Raw genomic sequence first — 13,448 nt, 5'->3', positions numbered from 1 at the left:
TATAGCTTTTATTATGTTGAGGTATGATCCTTGTACTGCCACCTTGTTGAGAGTTTTTATCAAGAAAGGGTGTTGGATTTTATCAAATGCTTTTTCTGCATCAATTGATATGACTATATGATTTTTACCTTTCAATTTGTTTATGTGATGTATCACGTTTATTGATTTACGGATATTGTACCATCCTTGCATTCCTGGAATAAATCCTACTTGGTCATGGTGTGTGATCTTTGTGATGTTCTGCTGGAGCCAATTTGCTAGAATTTTGTTGAGGATTTTGGCATCTATGTGCATGAGGGATATTGGCCTGTAATTCTCTTTCATTGAGTTGTCTTTATGTCATTTTGGTATTAGGGTGATGCTGGCTTTATAGAAGGAGTTTGGAAGTGTTCCTTCCTCTTGAGTTTTTTTGGAATAGTCTTAGGAGATAGGTTTTAGTTATTCCTTGAATGTTTGGTAAAACTCTCCTGTGAAGCCATCTGGCCCTGGGCTTTTGTTTGCAAGAAGCTTTTTGATGACTGTTTCAATTTCTTGCTAAGTCACTGGTCTATTGAGATTTTTAGATTCTTCCTGATTGAGTTTTGGAAGGTTGTATTTTTCTAGGAATATGTCCATTTCCTCCAGGTTGTTCAGTTTGTTGGAATAGAGTTGTTCGTAGCATTTTGTAACAATCCTTTGTATTTCGGCGGGGTCTGTTGTTAATTCACCTCTTTCATTTCTGATTTTGTTTATTTGAGTCCTCTCTCTGTTTCTTGATTAGCCTGGCTAGAGGTTCATCAATCTTGTTTATCCTTTCAAAGAACCAGCTCTTGGTTTTGTTGATATTATATATTGTTTCTTTGGTCTCTATGTTGTTTATCTCTGCTCTGATTTTTGTTATTTCCTTCCTTCTGCTTACACTGGGCTTTTCTTGTTGCTTGTTTTCTAACTCTTTGAGTTGTAGAGTTAGATAATTTGATACTATTTTTTCTTCTTATTTTTTTTTTTTGCAATAGGCTTGTAGGGATATGAACTGCCCTCTCAAAACTGTTTTTGCTGTGTCCCATAGATTTTGGATTGTTGTGTTTTCATTTTCATTTGTTTCCAGGATGTTTTTAATTTCTTCCTTGATTTTTCTGGTAACCCAGTCATTGTTTACTAGCATGCTGTTTAGTCTCCATGTGTTTGATTTCTTTGGATTATTTTTATTGTAGTTAATTTCCAGTTTTATGCCACTATGATCTGAGAAGATGCTTGATATGATTTCTATCTTCTTGAATTTGAAGAGACTTTGCCTATGTTCCAACATGTAGTCTATTTTTGAAAATGACCCATGTGCACTTGAGAAGAATGTATATTCTGTGGCTTTGGGGTGGAATGTTCTGAAGATGTTGATTAATTCCATCTGATCTAGTGAGTCATTTAGGATTGATATTTCTTTGCTGATTTTTTGTTTAGGTGATTTGTCCAAAGGTGACAGTGGTGTATTAAAATCTCCTACAGGAGAGTCTATTTTGAAGAAGTGATGTTAGAAGAAATTTAAGTTTAAGAAAATTTGGCTCTCAGAAAAATTTTCAGTCATTGTACTATTGATATTTGGCTCTGTTGACTAATGAGTTTGCTGACCACTGCTCTGGTAAATTGGAGAAAGGATCCTCAGTTCCAGGATTTTCAGCTAACTCATTAGTTAGAGTTGTTAATCCCTGTAGGGCCTTAGTGATGGTTCCATTTGGAGCTGTGTTGTCAGAGATGAATGTACAACACTGGATCCCCAACGTTACCCATACTCCTTTTTCTGCCAGAATCATATCCAAGGCCAACCTATTCTCTCAAGTCATCCTGCTGTTGGCATCTAGTTGTTCATCTATTCCTTTAACTGCATCTTGTGAATAGTTAACAATCCTTTGTTGGTTATGGTAAACATAATTAACCCAACCTCCGTTCTTGTTTAGAATGGGCCATCAGAATAGGACAGATTCAAACCCGGCAGCAATCTGATTTCTAGCTTTAAACTCTTTTGGCACCCCTCCTGGAACCCCAATGGGATCGGTGTAAATATGGGGATCAAAGGAACCCCTGGATTCTCTCTCTCTTTTTTTAAGTCTGTCTGTCCATTGAAAAAGGTTTACAATATGCCAAAGTGAAAGGGATAGTGCATGTTCCAGTCTAATTGCTGGGCAAGGTCACAGGTAATGGCCCCCTGCATCACTACCAGACATCAGCAGAATATATGGACTGTGCAGAATGATTGGCTTCTGAGGATACTCGGGCATTTATTATTTTTAAAAAATATATTTTTATTGAATTTTTACAGAGAGGAAGAGAGAGGGATAGAGAGTTAGAAACATCGATGAGAGAATCATCAATCAGCTGCCTCTTGCACACCCCCCGACTGGGGATGTGCCTGCAACCAAGGTACATGCCCTTGATCAGAATCAAACCTGGGACCTTTCAGTCCCCAGGCTGATGCTCTATCCACTGAGCCAAACTGGACTCCACAATTTATGCATCCAGATAAATTTTCCCTAAAGTCTGAGTATTGTTTCCCGCGGGCCCCCCCCCCCCCCCCCCTTGAGAAGGTGTAGTTTATGTCAGAAGTTGCCGGCTGGATTGTTTTAGGGGACCCTTGTTCTTTACCTCTGTTGGATGGGAACAATATGGAGAGAGTCTTACAGGAAGCATTTCCCCACATGGTTTCCTCCTGATACAGGGCAAGCACACATTCTGTCCCGTTACTGTCTGAGGTTCATCTGAATGGAAATGGGACCACTTGGCCCTCTAGCCTTCCTGGCACGCAAGCATAACAGTCTCCCTTATTTAGGGCACATACAGAACATTTAACCCGTTCTACCCAGCCACATGTTTTCTTATATCCTGCCTCCTTTTGCACCATGGTGGCGTGGCAATGTCCTTGGAGGGGCTAAAGTCTCAGACCAAACCTCTTTAGGAGATTTTGTCCAGTGACATCTATTCCTAAATATAGTCCTAGTCAATCTCTTGGCCTAAATGCTGAAATATCCAAGCCACTGAAGTTTTCTATATTTAAGAAGGAGGGATTACACTGTAAATTCTGGAAAGCATAGGGAGGGTTACCTCTATATAGATGTATTCTAGTCTTTAAGTGACTAAACTTTTTATCTCCTGGTCAAAGTACAGTTGCCTAGGCCCAGTATTGGGTGGTGCACAATACAACATTTCAGGCAGGAAAAGGGATAGGCCATTCACTCACAGCGAGGTATCAGGACACATGTAAATGGTGTAGGCCTGTACCGCTTTTGATGGTTTAGATCTCCACATAGTGTAACTTAGCAGGCATAAAATTGAAGAGTTATGAGCTTATCGCCCTTGGCTACATTAATCAAACACTTAACTGGCTCAGCATGATCTGGATTATACACATTTCCCCAGCCCACATTGCAAGCCCCTGCAATTTCCCAGAACCCTAAAGCATATAGATAGTTTGTAGTTTCTTTAGTGTTAACTTCAAGGGGCTATGTCCTGATATGGCTGTCCAACTTGAGGTGTGGCCACCCAGAGAGGCTGGTTGTATGGCCACAACCTGAGTGTGATGGGTTCAACCTCATTCTGTAATCTGAATAGCCATCTCAGAGGTAAGCTTCCCAGGAGGGTTACAACTTGTTTTCCCTCCAGGTCTTGACCAGAATGTAGTCTTCCAGTTGATGGCAATGATCTGGGAACTCAAGAGGAGGACCTGGGGCCAGGAGGCCTCTTAACTTGAGAGAGATTAAAGTAGAAGAGGTATCCAGTACCTAGTTCTTAAGACATTGGTCCCTCGTCTCAATTGTAGGAAGATCTTGAGGCATTCCTGGGCCTATTGGACTCACTTAAAGCCAATTCTAGGTCAAGAAAAACTTCATTTATTCTTAGGTGTGATCTACAAATGATACTAATTGGATCTCTGCTACCTGTATCCCTGAGTACATTGATAAAAGCTATTTATCCTCTGATTACAGAGGCAAACACGAACCATTTACTTTTAAGTTTTCTTGGTTTAGGGAAGATGGGATTTACTCTATAGCTCCAAATTAGTGTTTAACCAATGCAGGTTTCCTTGTCCTGGATTACTGGCCTGTGTCATTTATAGAACTACTTTTTAATATTTCTCTTTAGAGACATTCCACAACTTTCACAAACTCTTCCTTGAAAACCTTACTACTTTCAGAACCCACTTTCTTTTTCCTTCAAAATGATACCAAAACCATAATTTCTTTCCAATTAGTTAGAATTCTTAACCCTTAGAAACCTTAATCTTTAGGTGACATGTGGGCAATTAACATTCCTCAGATTAGCAATACATTCACATTTTTAAGAGAGATTTCAAATATCAGATTCAAATCCATCCTCTAGATTCTCCATATGAGGCAAAGTCAGATTAATATTTCATTGTTTGGGGCAAAAACAGAACACTGGAAACTAGCTATGGTTATGGGAAATATTAATCATGCTCTGTCAACCACGATTTCCTTGTGTTGGTCAAAAAGAGGACATACCATGTTGACTGGGAGTTGTATGCCCACAGGACCTAGGAGTCAACCTTAGAACGAGGTCCATTCTCATTCAAGAACTGCCCATTACCATGGAAACATTATTCTTGTTGCCTAAACAGTGGATTCACACACTATGCAAGCAATTGACTTATGTGGGCTGCAGAGGAGATTTTTATGGATGACCCGTTTCTCTCCCATATGGCCAGCAGTATGGGAGAAACACTCATATATGATTCAACTCTGTTTCTGCTCAATTGGCTCAAGTAGTGACAGGCAGCATGAGACCATTGATTATCTGGTTACACTAGGATCTTATCTCATACAGCATGCCTTCGGTTTTGTGGGGTGCAAAACCCAAACAGCCGAGACAGAGGATTCCCTATGTTCATAAACCAGCAAAGAGCAAACTAATTCCCCAAAAGATAGGAAGCAAGCAAAGTAAATCAGAAATCAAAATTACACTACAGGCACAGAGACAAGAACTCTCACTAGTTAGGTTTCTGGTGGTTGATATCCTGAGAGGGAAAGCAAGAAAAGTTCCCAAGATTAAGGATTCTTGGCAGCTGCTGTAACGTTTCCCCCCACCCCCCCATCATGCAGGATGTGCCCCATCTTAAACAAATTAAGCCAAGCAACAAGGAGACAGAAAACATCAATAGAAACACTTATATACAATACAATATTTACAGGCACACACAAGCCACAGATAAAGCTTCATACCATGCTCCATGTCTGTTCAGCCACAGACATCACAGAGTGCCCTGCATAAAAAAAGACAATTGAAACAAAGCAATGTCCCCTGTCCCTGGTTTGGGGACTGTCCCCCCTTCAGAATCTCAGAATTCTCTCCAATGGATTTGATGGGGGAATGGCTTTTTGGGGCCTAGAATTTTTGTTTTCCATCCTCGGTAGGTCCCTTATGACTATTCTATGCTCTCAACCCTCCATACTGGAGATTTCTTGCACTCCCTGAGATTTGCTTCATCCCTCTCTAGTCATTTCCCTCGCAGGAGAATGGAGCCACAGATCAGAACTCTGCACTCACTTTGTGTCCCAGCCACATCCCAGCCACATATACTTGACCTCCGAGGATACCCAACCACCAAGGCAGTATTTATAATCTGATTTCCTACTGTGGCTCATGAATGAGGTTTGCCTCATTGCCATGGAGCTTGCTTGGGCCCTTCCCTTGTTGCTGGCTGACTTGCAATCTCAAGCTTATAGTTGGCCTGTGGGTAATGGCTGAACCTCCTCACTGAGGCCACCACAAGTTTGAAGTGGGATGTGCCTCCTCAGGAATGGCCCTCCCTAGCAATCAATGGAATTCTGGACCAGCCCCCCAAATGTTTAGAAGAAGGCAAGCCCCAAAACCAGGGGTCTTGATAGAACACAAAAGATACTGGGGAGTCAGACAGCAAGGCAAATATCTTTCCTTCTGCAGATGGGTGCACATGCACAGGGTCTGGCAAGCACACACACCGAGTGGGTCATCTATTTGGGGTTTTATCCCTGATGCTCACCATCAGTCCCTCACTCTTGATTGGTCAGAGTTTAGGCTCACATTCTTGTACGATTGGCTAATTTAAAGGAAAAGGGGAGGCATTGCCCTTTGCTGTTTCAAAATGGTGGTTGCCTAAACTCCCTTCTTTGACTGAAAAGATTACTTTTTTATTCTCATATATGATTCAACCCTGTCTCTGCTTAACTGGCTCAAGTAGTGACAGGCAGCATGGACCCATTGAATGTCTGGTTACAGAAAAAGGGAAGGAAAGAAGAAAGGAAGGAAGGAAGGAAGGAAGGAAGGAAGGAAAAAAAGAATGAAGGAAGGAAAGAAGGACCAGCCCATTTCAAATGATTGTCTCTATGCTAGAAACAAAATTTTCAGAAAAAATTGATAAACAATTACACTTACATTTTTTTAAATTGAGGAAAAAAAAAAGTAAATTTAGAGCTTCTTTTTCTAAAGGAACCATGCTGATATACAATGGTGCCTCACACAACGAACTTAATTCGTTCCAGGAGCAAGTTTGTTATGTGAAAAGTTTGTTATGTGAAACGCGTTTTCCCATAACAATACATGTTAAAAAAAATAATTCGTTCTGTAGCATAAAATATGCTAAGATGACATAAAAAAAGATAAATTTTTTGTTATTATTTTTATTTAGATACATCTAAAAACATAATTTTAAAAAAAACAAAACACACATTTTTTAAATTTTAAGACAGACTAAGTAGAGTCTACCGAATCTTGCACATCTTCATCCATTTTCTGCTTTTTGGCCGATGGTTTCATGAAAAACCTGTCCAAAGTCGTTTGTTTTTCTCTTTTCTCCAACATCTGCCGGAAATAACGGACAAGAGTATCGGAGTAAAGATCGTTGATCCTGTTTGCTTCAGCTGAATCCGGATAGTGGGCATTGGTAAACTCCTGAACTGCTTTCCATTTGACCAGGATGTTCTTGATGTCAGCAGTTGGGATTGGTTGATTGTTTGATTGTTGCTCCTCGTTATCAGATGACGCTTCCCTTTGAGCATTGTCCTGTTGCTGGACCAGAAGTGCTTGGAGCTCTTCAGTTGTCAGCTCTTCTTCGTGTTCCTCAATAAGCTCCTCTACATCCTCTTCCTCTACCTCTAATTCCAACCTTTGGGCCACTGTGATGATGTCCTTCACCACTTCTGTGTCATCAACTACTGCTTCTTCCTGGGTCCACGAAGGCACAAGCATCTTCCAAGCAGAAATGAGGGTCCTTTGTGACACTTCTTCCCAGGCCTTCTGTATAAGTCGTATTGCCATAAGGACATCAAATTTCTCCTTCCAAAACTTTCGGACAGTCATATTGTCTCCACCAAACTCGCATTCTTCAAACACCTTATTAAAGAGGGCTCTAGTGTAGAGTTTTTTAAAGTTCGCAATAACTTGCTGATCCATTGGCTGAAGAATGGATGTGGTGTTTGGTGGCAAATACTGCACCTTGATAAAAGGATAATTTTCCTGCAATATTTCCTCTAGGTCTTTTGGGTGAGAAGGGGCATTGTCAAGTATCAGAAGGGCTTTGAGCGGCAGTTCTTTTTCCAGCAAGAATTTCTTCACGGCAGGAGCAAAGGTTTCCAGAATCCATTCGTTGAAGATAACTTGGGTCACCCAGGCTTTTTGATTGGACTTCCAATGGACGGGCAGTTTGGACTTAATAACGTTATTTTTCTTGAAAATTCTTGGATTTTCAGAGTGATAAACCAATAGAGGTTTGATCTTGAGGTCTCCGCTGGCATTAGACAAAAACATAAGGGTAAGTCTGTCCTTCATGGCTTTGTGTCCTGGCAATTTCTTCTCCTCTTTTGTAATGAAGGTTCTGCTCGGCATTCTTTTCCAGAAAAGACCTGTTTCATCGGCATTGAACACTTGTTGTGGGCAGTATCCTTCATCCTTAATACATTTTTGAAAGTTAATAGAGAACTTTTCTGCTTCTTTCTTGTCAGCACTGCCAGCCTCACCATGCATAGTAATGCTGTGGATTCCACACCTTTTCTTAAATCTAAAAAACCACCCCCTGCTGGCTTTGAATTCTTCTTCATTATCTTGATTGCTGCTACTTCCAGGGACGTTTTTCTTTAGATCGTCATAAATTCTCTTGGCTTTGTGACAGATAATATCTTGGGTTGTTACGTCACCTTTCACCTGCCTGTCCTTAATCCAAATCACTAATAGCCTCTCCATTTCCTCGTGGATTGAAGACCTATGTTTTTCATGAAATAGTTTTGATACTCCTTTGGCTACTTTGACTGATTTGATTGCATCCTTATTTGTCAAAATGGTGAAAATGGTGGTCTTGCTGAGGCCAAACTCTTTGACGAGGTCACACTGTTTTACCCCACATTCACTCCTTCTAATTATTTCCTGTTTCATTTCAACAGAAATCACCTTCCTGCTTTTTTTAGAAGCCATGATATAAAAAAAACATTGAGTTTAACTTAAAAGAACGACTGCCGTGATACGTGCGTGATTTAATTCGTAATGAAGAATGATTGCCGCGATACGTGCTTAAGTTAAGCACAGTGACTAACGACTGCCTGCAGTGCCTGCGCGGAAGGATGCAATATATCGGCAGCAATCGTGGAAGCTCGGGCGAAGCAGTCGTGGAAGCTCGGGCAAAGCAGTCGTGGAAGCTCGGGCGACTTCGTTGTGTGAAACGAAGTTCGTTGTATGAATCATGAAATGAAGTTCGTTGTGTGCAGCGTTCGCTGTGCGAGGAGTTCTTTATGCGAGGCACCACTGTATACACATACACACACACACACACACACACACACACACACACATATATATATATATATATATATATATATATATATTTCCAGATATAAAAATAAGGTTATTAGGGGAAAAAACCAAGATGGCAGTCTCACACAACAATTTCAAAAAACACAAATTGGAAATTATCCAGAACTCCAGGAAAGTTGACTGACTGGAAATTCTACAACTAGAAGGAAAGAGAAAACCAGAAGGAAAACCAGAGGAGCTGTAAAAGCCTAAGGTACAGAGACACGGTGCACGCGTGGAGAGGATGAAGCCAGAGAGAAGGGGGAGGCTGAGTGCCTGGCTGGCGTTCCCTAGCGGGAAGAAGATAAACCTCTGGACAGCACTGAACCCCAGTTCTGGGCAAGACCCTGGAGAACCAGGCGGAAATTCAGGGGAGCAGCGAAAGGCAGTCCTGGAGGCGTGCACGTTGCAATCAGAGGACGGACTGTTGATTCTGCTGCTAGATTGTCCTAGTGGGAAGGAGACAAAAAGCTCCAGACTGTGCTGAACCCCAGTTCCAACTGCACTGAACCCCAGTTCTAGGCCAGACCCTGGGGACCCAGGCTCATGCAGATGGAGTCTGGGCTGTAAGGCGGAAACTCGGGAGCTCCTGGAGGCACTCACATTATGCGCAGAGAATGGAGTGTTGACTGTGCCACGGGATTGCCCTAGAGAGAAAGAGACAAAAGCTCCAGACTGCTCTGAACCCCACTTCAAACTGCACTGAACCCCAGTTGCGGGCTCATTGGAGGAAAGCCCGCAACTGGGAGGAGAGCCCACAACTGTTTGGTAGCGGGTGAAACTTGAGGGCACCTTTCTCTCAGAGGTGCTTGCAGTGAGTACCAAAGGACCCCGAGGAACACTGAGACTCAGGAACCTCATAGGGTGGGGCTAATCCTGATCCAAGGCTGTAGGCTCCACCCTGAATCTCTGCCCCATCCAAGCTGAGCACAGAGGCTATTACAGTTTTCCAAGTCTAGTCAAATAAGGCTGTCTCCTGGCACAGACACAGCTGATCCTCACAGCCAATTGGTCCGGAGGTCAGTTCCTCCCAGTGATACCAACAACAAACAAGGCTTAACTACAACAAGGCTGTACACACAGTCCACAAAAGGGGTGCACCAAGAGTGTCCACCTCAGGTAACTGGGAGACTGACCCACTGAACCGTATAGGACACCTTAGCACACAAAGCCACCCTACCAACTCAGGGAAACAGCAAAAATGCCAAAACAAGGAAACAGATCACAAACGAAAGAAATGGAGGACAAAAAGTGACTGGATGTAGAGTTCAAAACCACGCTTATAAGGTTTTTCAAGAATTTCCTAGCCGAAACAGGTCTGGCTCAGTGGATAGAGCGTCGGCCTGCAGACTGAGAGGTCTCAGGTTCGATTTTGGTCAAGGGCATGTACCTTGGTTGCAGGCACATCCCCAGTGGGGAGTGTGGAGAAGGCAACTGATTGATGTATCTCTCTCTCTCTCTCTCTCTCTCTCTCTCTCTCTCTCTCTCTCTCTTTTAAATATTTTTATTGATTTTTTCACAGAGAGGAAGGGAGAAGGATAGAGAGCTAGAAACATCAGTGAAGGAGAATCATTGACCAGCTGCCTCCTGCACACCCCCCACCGGGGATGTGCCCGCAACCAATGTATATGCTCTTGACTGGAATCGAACCCGGGACCTTTCAGTCTGCAGGCCAACACTCTATCCACTGAGCCAAACCTGTCTTGGCTGATGTATCTCTCTCATCGATGTTTCTGGCTCTCTATCCCTCTTCTTTCCTTTCTGTAAAAAAATCAATAAAATATCGAATATATTAAAAAAAAAAAAAAGAATTTCCTAGAAAAGGCTGATAAAATAAATGAGACCTATAGGATATGAAAAGGGATCAACTAGAAATAAGAAGGGATCAACTAGAAATAAAGAATACATTGTCTGAAATAAAAAATATTATACAGAGTCCTAAAAATATAATGGAAGATCATAAGATTCAAGTAAAAAATTTGGAACATAAAGAGCCAGAAGACACTCCTCTGTAGAAGCAAGAAGACAAGAGAATCCAGAAAGTTGATGATAATGTAAGAAACCTCTGGGACAACTTCAAGTGAACCAACATCAGAATTATGGGGGTCCCAGAAGAAGAGAGAGAGCAAAATACCGAAAGAACACTGGAAGAAATAGTGACAGAAAACTTCCCCCACCTGGTGAAAGAATTAGACTTACAAGTCCAGGAAAAGCACACAGAACCCCAAACAAAAGGAATCCAAAGAAGACCACACCAAGACACATCATAATTAAAATTCCAAGAGCAAAAGACAAAGAGAATATTAAAAGCAGCAAGAGCAAAGCAGGTAGTTAGCTATAAAGGAGCACCTATACGATTGTCAGCTGATTTCTCAACAGAAACCATGCAGGCCAGACGGGAATGGTAAGAAATATTCAAGGTGATGAATAGCAAGAACCTACAGCCCAAAATACTTTACCCAGCAAAGCTATCACTCAGAATCGAAGGCCAGATAAAGAACTTCACAAATAAAAAAAAGCTAAAGGAGTTCATCACCGCCAAACCAGAATTATATGAATTGCTGAATGGAGTTTTTTAGGAAGAGGAAGAAAATAAAGATAAAAATTATGAGCAACAAATATGTAACTCTCAACAAGTGAATCTAAAAAAACTAAGGAAATTAAAAAATCTGATGAACAATATTAACTGGTGAATATAATAGAATCAGAGGTATGGAAGGGGAGTGAACTGACGATTCTTGGGGAAAAGGGGAGAGGTGGGTGTGGGAAGAGACTGAACATAAAGTGTGCACCTATGGATGAGGACAATGGGGGGTGGGGAAAGGGCAGAGGGTGGGGTGGGAACCTGGTGGAGGGGAGCAATGGAGGGGGGGAAAATGAGGAGCATTTGTAATAATATGAACAATAAAGATTTATTAAAAAAATAAGGTTATTAAATCACAATAAATTGTTATAAAATTTATACTCTACATATTTTTACAACCTACTTTAAAAAATAACAAAACTGATTTTACCACTTGGGAATCTTAATTTTGGAAAACATTCTGATTTAATTTGTTTTTTATTTATTGTTTTATAAACTTAAACTTTTTAAAATGATTGTTTTTAAAAATATATATTTTGTTGAATTTTTACAGAGAGGAAGGAAGAGGGATAGAGAGTTTGAAACATCAATGAGAAAGAAACATCGACCAGCTGCCTCCTGCACACCCTACATTGGGATTGTGCCTGCAACCAAGGTATATGCTCTTGACTGGAATCAAACCTGGAACCCTTTAGTCCACAGGCCGACACTCTATCCACTGAGCCAAACCGGTTAGGGCTAAAATGACTTTAAATGTGTTATTAATTGAATGAGCTATAATTTATTGAAGAGTTTATCATGATTAAATTATAACTTATTGAAGTTTTATTATTATAGACAATTTTTCGTTTTAATGTCCCATGTTGATTGATGTATGTTGGAAGTTGACCACGGGGGTGAAGCTTAAAGGCTAAAACTGTTTTTCCAAAAGGTATTTGTATCTTATATTTGGTTTTATTTCCTTAGTCAATTTGAAGACAAGAACTCCCACCCCATGGTTCTTTGCTGTGACAATGGGAGGGGGTCAAAAGAAAGAATTTTATGGTTTTTCTAGTCAGGTTTCACTTCGCTATGGGAAAAGTGATTTCAACTGTGAACATGTCCCAGCTCTGACTACAGTGTCTAAAAGATGGAAGAAACATCCCACCCCTCCTACCTGTCATGATTTCTTCATGGGAGACTGCAAAACCTCACCCTGAAAAGCCCCCACAAATCTCAGATTTAACAATGACAAAGCACAATCAGCTGAAACTTCCTTATGATGACTTGCCACTTGTATTTACTCAGCGAGTCTCTCTTTCAGTTCCAAAACTCCCACAGATGAGGCCACATTTGGCAGAGTAAGACTGAAGAACAGCTTTTTTTTTTTTTTTTTTTTTTTTTTTTTTTTTTTTTTTAACAGTGTCTTTCTCAGGTTCTAGCCTTATATTGATTCCATAACTTGATTCCCCATCTAAATAAATACATAAATAGAACACATACAAGTAAGTGCCTTATAGTTATCACATATACACCAACCCTCCTGAGGATTTTCAGGGCACAAGCATCTTTGGGAATAACCTTAAGAGGATGCTCAGGGACAGCTGCTCTGCAGGAACCCTGAGTGGCTGGGAATGACCCCATTTGCTGCCCCCCGTGGCGGAAAGACCTCTATTCGCTATCTCTTCAGAGCCCTAGGGAGAAAGAAGCCTCACTGGATGAAATGAACTGTTGAGTGTGCAGGCAACGAAAACACGATTTTGTGTCAATGATGATTACATTGAATATGTCCCTGCTTCAAGTTCCCATTTCAGGCTTTGAACTTGAAAAGGTTCCTCAGTCCTCCACCACAGGTAAAGAATGAAATGTCACTCGAGTCCCATCACCTGTTCTTGTGCCTGTTCTCAGACAGGCCTAGAACCAAAGAACATGGAAATCAGAGTAGAATTTAAGGTACTCACAGTTTTCTCTGAATCTAAAGGAGAAACAGGGGCTCATTTGGATTGACATGGATGCCCAGGAAGATGTGAGAAGGTGTGGCTGGATTCCAGGTGTGTGAGAGAACAATGCACTATTGGCA

Source organism: Pipistrellus kuhlii, unplaced genomic scaffold, assembly GCF_014108245.1.
Source record: "Pipistrellus kuhlii isolate mPipKuh1 unplaced genomic scaffold, mPipKuh1.p scaffold_m20_p_38, whole genome shotgun sequence".
Lineage (NCBI taxonomy): Eukaryota > Metazoa > Chordata > Mammalia > Chiroptera > Vespertilionidae > Pipistrellus > Pipistrellus kuhlii.
Note: the sequence above shows the minus strand (reverse complement) of the source record.